The 10,582-nt window shown below is 48.7% G+C and overlaps 1 pseudogene; it reads left to right on the top strand.

Moving 5' to 3' along the window:
• Positions 1–369: 369 nt before the first annotated feature.
• Positions 370–1,681, top strand: LOC113923839 (annotated as a pseudogene).
• Positions 1,682–10,582: the final 8,901 nt, after the last annotated feature.

Genomic DNA, 10,582 nt, shown 5'->3' with positions numbered 1-10,582 from the left:
CAGGTTTCTTCAACAACAAATTGCAAGAGGGAAAAAAGAGAGAGAGAGATGAAAGGGGAGCCTATCAATTCAAGGGACCCTAGAAAGCCATCTACAGATTTTATATGAATTAGGTAAACTGTTAAAAAAAAGGGAGGGGGGCGTGGGATGGGGAGAAATGACACCTGATTACATACTTGATGATATTAAGGAAATATTGTTAAACATTTTCGATGACTTAAGGGTATTGTGTTTTTTTTTTGTTTTTTTAAGAGTCTTTACCTTTTAGAGACACATACTAAATATTTACAATCAAAACCACGTGATGGGGCGCCAGAGTTTTTGAACTTCGCTGCCGATCCTGGAGTACACGTCCTCTGCGTGGTCGCCTGGATGCAGCTTGCCATGGCCGTACCCTCCCTTGAGGAGCTGGACTCCTTCAAGTACAGCGACCTGCAGAACTTAGCCAAGAATCTGGGCCTCCGAGCTAACCTGAGGGCAGACAAGTTGTTAAAAGCCTTGAAAGCCCACCTTAAACACGAGGTAAAAAAAAGAAAATGATAATCGGGATGGAAGTCAAACTTCTGCGTCGTCTTGTGACAAGGCTGAGATGCAGAGTGGCAGCCAGGAACAAGCTGAGAGGGAGCCAGCTGACCATGGCACCAAAACCAGGAGAAGGTGCAGGATGGTCCACAGGAACCCTGACTCCCAGAATCAAGAGAAGCAGGAAAACCAGGATCTCAGAACAGTTGCAGAAGTTCCTTCACCACCAGATGAGAGCCAAGGAGAGGAGAATGCCGTTTCCTCAGGAAAAAGAAGAATAAATGGTAATGAAGATTCAAAGGTACCTTCGGAAAGAAAGAAGCCTCTCTACACAGATGGGTTTTCCAAACCTGGAAAAAGCAAAAGAAATACAAGCACTACTCCAAACTTTAAGAAGCTTCATGAGGCTCGCTTTAAGGAAATGGAGTCCATTGATCAATATATTAAGAGAGAAAAAGAAACATTTTGAAGAACACAATTCATTTAATGAACTGAAGAAGCAGCTGGTCACCAAGGGAGCGGTGGTGACTCTGGTTCCTCTCCGGGGAAGGCTCCGCCCGGCTTGCACCCCCACCAGCCAGCGCTGCTTGCCGGGCCGGCCCCTGGGCGCTGCAGGCCGGAGCACCTTGTGTGGGAAGGGCTCCGCCAAGCGAGCCGTTCTCTCGGCTACTAAAATGAATGTCAGGTTTTCAGCTGCTACCAAAGATAATGAGCAAGACTCTGACCAAGACTCCGGCCAGAAAGTCTGCACATGTGATCATACCTGGAGGTACCCCCAAAAGGCCAGGCTGTGCTCGGGACAGACAAATTAAAGACCACAAATGGAAATTCTGTTTCTCTTGTTACCCCATTCAAACTGACAACTCAGGCAGCACAGACTCCAGTCTCCAACAAGAAGCCAGTGTTTGATCTCAAAGCAAGTCTGTCTCATCCCCTCAACTATGAGCCACACAAAGGCAAGCTGAAACCATGGAGTCAATCTAAAGAAAATAATTCTCTGAAAGAGCACGTAAACAGAGTTAGCTTCCACAAGAAAACTTACAAACAACCTCCTCTCCAGACTAGGGAGGAACAACGGAAACAACATGAGCAAAGACGAAAGGAGAAGAAAGCAAAGGTTTTAGGAGCTCGAAGAGGCCTCATTATGGCTGAAGATTAATTTTTTAACATCCTGTCAATAGTATTTTATACTGAACCCTTTCTTTATTGTAAATATTTTTCTGTCTTTCCCACTTTAGTCAAAAGACTTTTTTCTGCTCTTTGTTCACTATCTATGTAGTGTTGGTGGTTCTCTTCACATACTACATCCCTGAAAAGTTGTTACTGACCTTAAAGCTCACAAATTCTTTGAAATGGTTTTTACCTAAGTTTCTGTACAATTCAGTTTTCTAATGAGACTCGTCCTATAGATTCTTGACCTAGATTTTTAATGTCAAGTTCCCTCTGCTGACAGAACTGGAAACCTCTTCCAGACAGAAGCATTTACCTGAGGGTAGGTGGTTGTACCACAACCTTTAATAGAACCTAAACCACTAACAAGCTGAGAAAGCCACCTCATCCTTCTCTAGAGGATCGAGTCATCTTAATGAAACAGGGACCCAAACAGGTTGGTAATGGCATAAATATTCTACCTATGTGAAGTGTTTTGTTACCTATGCACACTTGTTCCAATCACTTGATGGAAATGCCCTCTGTCACTCAATATATTCTTAAAAACTCTATAGCTCATTCTAGCCTTAAAAATATACAGGGCCATACTGAAATCTGAGGATTGCTGCTTCAAGGATTAATATGCTCTGTCAGAGTTACATCTTACTCACTTTATGGAAAAGACTAGAGTTGCTCAGCCTCACAGCCATGTTTGTTGCACCTAGGTAGAGCTTTGTACTGTTTAAGATTTTCATAAATGTTTTCTCATGGTGGTAGATTCTTTGTAAATAAATTTACTTCATGATTGAGTTGAAAAAAAAAAAAAAACCACGTGATGTCTGAGCTTAGCGTCGAATTAATCCAGGAGGGTGGGAAGAGGTGGAGGTCCAGCAGAAACTAGACCGGCCACAAGCTGGACAGAGTCCCTCATATTGTTCCCTCTACTTTGGGGTTGTTTGGAAAACTGCTAAAATAAAATTTTTAAATGGAAACAATGTTCTGATGGCTCCCCAAGGTCTCTATCAGCAGTGATGGATCTCATTGAGACTCTGAATGAAATATATAGTCTCCACTCGAAAAAATGCATGCACATTCAGACACTTCCATACAATTTGGGAGATCGCAGACCCCTGTGATGCCCCTTACACTTCTGGCCCTCAAGTTCAAATATATTAACCAATGCCCTTTGTGATCTGGCCCCAACGACCTCTCCAGCTTCTGTCCACCACCTGCCACAGGCTTGGCCCACACTCCCTCCTCTAGGCCTCTACTCATAAGGTCCCCTCTGTCTGAAGACCCTTTGCTAGGAAGGCCCACATCACATCTCCCCTTCCCCGCAGTTCTCACTGACCTGCAGCCCGCCCGCTGCCCTGGCCCCCACCCCCTCCAGCGGGCTGCTCTTGCACCAGTCCAGTGGCCTGCCTTATACTGGAAGTTTGGGCTTACAGGTTTGGTCCTGTTACACTGCGGTCTCCCCCGGGGCCAATTCACCATTTTCTTTTCTGTGCTGAGCCCAGAGCTTTGCACAGCCAATAAATGTTGGTTAAAATGAATTCAGTGGAAAATTTAAAGCCCCGGGGTCGGGCGAGAGCTAACGGGATCTCACAGCTCCAACACTGTATGTCGGAGCAGGGGACTAAAAAGCTGAGCTCATTGCTAGCGGGTCTTGGCCACATTTGTTAGGTGAGGAGTCTGTGCTCCAGGGTGGTGGGGGTGGAAGGGGGATTTGGCCCAGTCCAATGACCGGCACAGCCTCAGCCCACAGACACTCTGCCCTTGAAATCAGCTAAAAGGTAAGGGCTGCCAAAGCCCATGGGAGCCCCACATCTAGTGCTTCATTTTCTCCCCAAATAGCCTGCGGGGTGAGGGGGGTCTTCCTAGACAAGGGGTCATCCTGCTGCTTCTGAAGGTTTGTGTTGGCTTGCAAATCTGGCGTCTCCACGTCCACCCCTGCATACCACTTGCCGCCCTCTCTCTCTCACACCTTCTCTACTCCTGGGCGGCAAGTACATTCCCAAGTTAAGCTTCATTCACCCTCCGTGTCGATTAGTGCTATCTATCAGCCGAGGTGAGGTGGGGGACTTTGCACATTCGACCCAAGGCTTCTGGAACTGCAAAAGCGGGATGCTACAGAAGAACCAGTTCAGAAAGGGAAGGGCCCAAGCAGAAGGCATGGGCAGACAGAGTGGCCAAAACCAGGAAAGAAGCCAGAGGGCTCCAGAGGAGTGAACATGGGGCTCAGTCAGGAGCAGATGGGGCCAACGACAAAGCCAGAAGGCAGACCCTGGGGGCTAAGCCCCCACTGCCCACCACAGCATTAGCCTGGCACTTGGTATTTCTTTTAAGGGGTTTAGCCTTTCCCACTTTCTAAGAGGCACCCCTGGGCTTGGAAAGATGGGAGAGAGCCAAAGGAGCAGAGCGTGGCTTCTCTGAGCCTGCGCCAATGTCTATATGCCGGCTTTAGGCGCAGTCCGGGCGGCCGCAAACTAAGACCCTATTTGCCCTCCAGGCACCTGGCTTTCCCTTCCTGCCCTGGGATGGAAGGACTGTCTTGAGTGCCACACTGAGGTGTAAGCCTGGGCACCGCACCTGCTGTCTCGGGTGATCTTCCCTGTCATCCTCTGAGGCAGGTGATGTCATTCCCATCTGGTAGTTGGGGAAACAGAGATGTGGCGAGGTGGACAAATCCCTTTGCAAGGAAACGTGGTTAGCAGGGAGTGGCACTGAGATCAGAAGCTGGATCAGGGCCTCTTGGAGGAGGGGAGGAGGAGGCTCCCACGTTCCTTGGGGAGCACACTTGTGCCTCAGTTCCCCCCGTCAGTGCTGGCCACTGACAGTAGTGCCGCTCAAACCCCAGCCTGGTATTGATGCACAGGGCTGTGCAGGTGTGACATGGAGCGGAGTGGGAAGTGACTTCAGGCTGTCCGGGGAGCAGGCAGGGGTGCCGGCCCCAGCAGGTGGGTGTGGATGGGCTTGGCCAGGCTTCGCTGTCTCTCCAGCTCCCCTCCCCTCTGGACGCGGAGGCAGCAGCTGCCAGGAGAATGTTCCAGAGAGGGTCCTCCCTCTCCCAAGCTCCTGTATCATTGGGCAGGATTTCTGATGCTAAAATCCCCTACTTCCCTTCCCCCGAGTTGTGTTCCAGCTTCAGTCCCGCCCACATTCTCTGACAGATCTGGAACTTGCTCTTAGCACCCTCTCATTATCTCATTAGCGAAGTCCTGGCTGGGACTTGCCCTGTTTTGTCCTTCAAAGCTCCCCGCCCCGCTCACCTCCTCCCTGTGCCTGAGGAAGGAAGCGCCTGCAGGGAGAGCAGAGGCCTTTCCTCCTCGGCCCGTTCTTGTCTGCAGAACGTTAATTCTCGCTATTTGTTCTTTCGGTTCTGCTTTAATCACAGACCTCCGTGGCCTGATGTGCATACTTGCCGTTTTCCCGCTTTCGCTTTGAAGACGTTTGCGGGCCCTCCCCGAGTCTCCTGAAGCTATCCCGTCCCGGAGCACGTCCTGTGTGTGGTTCGGTTCTTCCCTTTGTTGCAATCTTAACTCCTCTGCAGTGATGCCAGGCATCTGAAGCACGGCTCCTTCCTTCTCCCCGGGAAGATGCCCCCAGACTGCAAACCTCAGCTTCTTCATCTGTCCTAATAGCAATAGGAACTAGTGTGGGAGGTGTCCCCGTTTTCCAAGCCCGTTCGCAACCCCAAGTGACCCTCCCAGCACGACCCCAAGCCTATTTCACAGCTGGGGAAACTGAGGTCCAGAGACTCTCCGAGGCTGCTCCGCCACGCGAGCTGTCATGGCGGCTGCATTTTGAAAGTGTGTTTGCTCCTTTCACCTCATTGGTTGTGACCAGCAACAGCCCCGGGATGTACGATACCTTCTTGCTCCGGGAGGACCTCACTGTGGATCATGGGAGCGTGTGTTTCTGCACATGCTCAGCAACCGGGAAAAAGGAGAATTTGGGCCACCTTTCTTGCTCCTGCAAAGGCTGGGGGGCATCTGCCCTTCTTTGTCCCACGTTTCTAGGCTCCAGGTCTCTTCAGCTGGGTGGGAGACAAGGAGAGCCCCTCCACACGGGCTTGTCTGCCACCAGAGCTCCCCTTTCCGGTCCGGCCTCCAGGCCGCGTCTGGCAGCTCTCTCACCTCTCCACCCCCTTCGAGACACCTAGAGAACCTCTTCTCCGCAGAATGCATCAGCCCCTGCATTTTATAGGTCGTCACAGGTAGAGTCTGTTCCTTTCCGAACATTCAAAACACTTTTTACCAGGTGGGACTTGCAGGGAACATCAGTACCTTGCCGCTGCCTGTCTCCCTCCCTCCTCCCCCCACCCCTCAGCTCATACAGTTCTCCCAATTGCCCGCAATTTCTGGACTTTAACACCTGTGGAACTTATCAACATTTTAAATTCTTCATAATTAATGTTTTGCTTCTTGACTGGAAAAGACATGGGATGTTTTCTCATCCTCGCTATAACAGAACTCTGTGGCATGAGTTACCACGTCCTTCAGAGGCAGGCCTTTCATCCGGGCTTGGCCATCCCCACGATCCAAAGCCTGTGGCCACCACCAACAGCACCTGTCTTACTTTCCTCGGACTGCTGTAACAGATTACCACAGAGCGGGTGGCTTAAACAACACACACTAATCTCCCACAATTCCGGAGGCTGGCAAGTCCAAGATCAAGATTCGGTGGCAGGTGACGGCCCACTTCCTGGTTCGTAAAAGGCCACCTTTTCACTGTATCCTCACGTGATGGAAGGGGAGAGGGAGCTCTCTGGGGGGTCTCTTGTATAAGGGCACTAATTCCATTCATGGAGGCTCCTCATGACCTAACCACCTCCCCAAGGCTCCAGGTCCAAATACCATCACACTGGGGATTAGGTTTCAACAAATGAATTTGGGGGTCACACAAACATTCAGTCCTCAGCAATACCTACTGTCTACCCTTGCTGCTTTCCGTGGGACTGGGGAGAGTCCTGTTCACACAGTGAGATAGTCCTTCCTGCCACGGGATTCTCCCTGTACAGCCTTTCCTCCAGCCTGGCAGCCTCCCCGAGAAGTCACAACACATGGAGTGTGTGTCTTGCAGGCATGGGGCAGGGGTGGGGGACCTGCCCATGGGAGTGTTGCTCTGAGGCAACCCCTGCCCCAAAGGATGAAGGCAAAACTCTCTGAGGGACAGCATGTGCCCTAAACCAAGGGCCGTGGTGATGACCGGCAAAGGAGAAAGGAGGGCAGGGTCAGGAAACAGAGCTATGGAATCACAGAGTAGGGTAGTTCAGGAAATTAAATCTCAGAATCTGATTCTCACTGGAGAAAAAAAAAAAAAGGAAAGAAAAGGAAACACTGTGAGGTGATGGATGTGTTCATTCACTTGATGGGGAGATCCTTTCATAATGCATATGTATGTCAAATCATCACATTGTACACTTCAATTATCTTACAACTGTGTTTGTCACTTATACCTCAGTAAAGCTGCGAAAAAAATAAAACAAACACACAGATAAATAAGAAAACTGTATTCCTAGCTATTCGCACCCCACCTCTTTTTTACCTTTCTGGTTTGGTATTTTTTTATCTTGAAATAATGTAGATTCCCAAGGAAGTTGCAGAATAGTACAAAGACAGACAAAACTTCATTTTGTGGATCTTGATTTCAAAGGAGAGCACAAAACTTGACCCAGTTTCCCCAAGTTCTTATGTAATTATAGCCCAACCTCAAAACCAGGAAGTTGACCCTGGGGCAATGTGTCTATGGTTCTATGCCATTTCTCACGTGTAGGTTTATGCAAATACCATCACAATCAAGATACAGAACTATCCTATCTGTATGAAAAATATAAGCTTCCCTTTTTATAGGGTCCTAAAAAGGTTTTCAGTGCTATTCTAAGCAGAATCTCCTTTACTTCCTGTAACACCCTGTACACCCACAGAGATTCTATAATTGCCTCCTGAATTATTAATTATAATCATTAAGACCGAAGCACAACATGGACACATCTCTTACCGAGGGTCTCACAGCTAGTAAGTGGCAGAGAGAAAGGACTGAAGTCAGGGTCTTCGGGTCTCTGTCACATAGCTAACCACACTGCTAGCTGACCACGCTGCGCCGCATCAGGGCCTGGGCCAGGAGCCCCTTTTAGCCTGTACCTGTTGGGGATCAGGCTGCGTTAGACAGTCTGAACCCAGAGACTGAGGAGAACATTATCCTTGCATCTGCCTTGGCTGATTTCATCCCCAGAACTTGACACTCTTCTGGTTCAAGTTAGCAAACATTTAGTGTGGAAAGTGGTTTGTGGCAGGAGATAGAAAAACAACATCATTTAAGGAGAAGTCAACCCTATCCAAGAGAATGGATTTATAAGAGAACAAAATTGAGCAAGAAGAATGTTTTCTCCAGGTTGGCAGTGAAGGGCGAGCCAAAGCAGAGGTGTGAGCCAGAGGCGTAAACAGAAGGGCGAGCCATGTAGCATCGGGGTTGGAAGGGCATTGCCAAAGATCACTGGGGGGGTTGGGGGGTTGGAGGAACTGAAGCACCTGGAATGTGCTACAGATACACAGAGGCCTGCAAGTCTTCATCTTTTCCTCCCCACACAGCAGTGATGCTGTTCAGAACAGACTCCGGGGTACTTGCCTCAATTCCCGCCTCATTCCTACTCCATTCTCTAAAAGAACTTCCCACTTGCAGCATCATCTGCTATGGAGATATCAACACTGGAAGCTGTGTTTCACTCCTACTGCTTCTAACCTGACAGAACCAGGAGAGGACCATGAACTGCGAGCAATGCCCAGTGTGCTGTGCCCAAAGGAAGACTCTCCTGAACCGTGAAAAGGGCTTTGTTTTAACTCATCATGCACAGACTAATGGATTCATTGTATATTGGCTAGTCTGGACTCACGGATTCATCACATATGGACTCATGGATTCAGGGTATGGATCCATCACATATTAACTTACATACGGATTTACTCCACCCTGCCCAGGCTGTACTGCTCGCTTCAATCTTTCATTAGCATATCGACAATGAAACTCCCTTTTCTAGAACATAAGCTCCCCAGACCATCTGCCGTCCGGGAGCCCCTCAGTGAATCTCTCCTCTTGTGTGAGTTCCCTTACAGAGCAAGTATTTAGTTGGTCACTGTGTGGTGTCTGGTTCTTGAACGATTTCTTTCCCTCTCACTCAACAAAGAGGGACGATGATGTGTATTACAAAGAAATGTCAAATATGTTTTCTTTCTTTCTTCCCAGCATGACTTCTTTACCTCTGAAAGAAACAAGCTGTAACCTATCACACCTGATCATGACAGTGTGGTTGAGAACAAATCAAGCCCCATCATTTTTCCTGCAAGATGCCTCCTATTTTTTAAAGTCTAACATGAGGATGTGTGAGACTCGAGCAAGTTGACTGTAGTGAGTCTCTGTGTAGTCAGTTAGTGTGGTTGCCAGCACAATGTCACTAATTTTGAAATGCCTTAAGGCGGTTTCCCCTTGGCAAGGGAGATCGCTGCTGTTTAGTGAGATGGTGCTTTTGGAAGTGGCTCGATGTAGCCATTCATGCAGCCATTACTTACTTAAACATTGCCTCTTTCCCTCCTTTTTTTTTTTTTATGGCTGCAACATTTTATAGTTATATGTTAATCACATTTTCTACTTCCTTCTCCACTAAGCTCAGACCAGGCAGTGGGATGTTTAAGAGCCTCCTCTCAGCACGAAGCAAGGATGCCCGAATTCTTCGTTGACAGCAGCTTGCCGACTTGGAAGCTATCCCTCTGTTATCCTGGAGAATGTGGGCTTGTTTGAGGTCAGGATGCGGGAAGTTTCTGTGTTTGCCAGACCCGCTGTGTCCCCGGGGAGCTGTACTTCAACAGCAAGAAAAATGTGTAGTTCTTGCTTAGCTGCAGGTCCAGATGTGCACACTCAGAAGAGATAGCACGCTGAGAAGCATTCAAGGTGAACACTCAGGGCAACTGCTCTTCAGAAGCAAGGCCTGTAACTTGGCACCAAGTACCCTCTCCTGCCGTGTCTGGAATTGACATTGCCCAGGTGTTTTGAGATCGGCTATAAATCTCTCCCTGCCTCTGATTGGATCTAGCAAGCTGCCAGCCCTCATGGGACAAGCCGATAGGCTGGCTCCTCAGTGGGCTACCTCCAGCCGTCCTTCGGGGGGTGGCCTCAGGGAATGAATTATGGCCCCCGGGCCATGATCATTACTTGGAAATTCTGCACATGGATTTGTTACCTGTGTCTGCAGGTCCCAGGAGGGCAGAACTTAAATGTTCCTGCAGATCGGTTGATTCACTTAGCTGTGATCCAGAAATTCTATGGAGAAGAACACGCGAAGGAGTTGTTGGATGTGAGTGTCAGAGGCCCAGGAGAGGCTGGTGTTGACAGATGATGAACACTCCTCCAGCGATCCATAAGGTGGACTGATAAACCCGTGGAAACCTCAGATTCAATGTCCAGAGGAGGCAGCCTTGCCGGGGGCAGGTGGTTAATGTTATGGCTATTGTTTTAGTCTTCCAAGTGATCCTACCAAGAGATATTCTTAAGATAAGAGTGTCTTCGTTTAAATCTAACACGTTCTAAGATCAAGTTTTGCCATGTCCCAGGCACCCTGCATCAGCCTTCCCAATCCTCACAGTAGCCTCTGCCACGGGTGTTGGGATCCACCTTTTACCCATAACTGCGATGAGGCTGAGAGAGAACTAAAGGATGTGCCCAAGGCCCCTCAGCTAGTATGTGGTAGGACAGAGATTCAATTCATCCTTCCTTCTTGAAGTTACTTTCCCTCTAAAAAGATGTATTAATCTGCTTGGTCTGCTATCACAAAATATCATAGACCGGATGGCTTAAACAATGGTTTAAGAACCGCCTCACAGTTCTGGAAAGGAGGAAGTAAAATATCAAGATGTTAGTC

Source organism: Zalophus californianus, chromosome 15 (genome assembly GCF_009762305.2).
Source record: "Zalophus californianus isolate mZalCal1 chromosome 15, mZalCal1.pri.v2, whole genome shotgun sequence".
Classification (NCBI taxonomy): domain Eukaryota; kingdom Metazoa; phylum Chordata; class Mammalia; order Carnivora; family Otariidae; genus Zalophus; species Zalophus californianus.
This window is presented reverse-complemented; position numbering and strand designations above follow the sequence as displayed.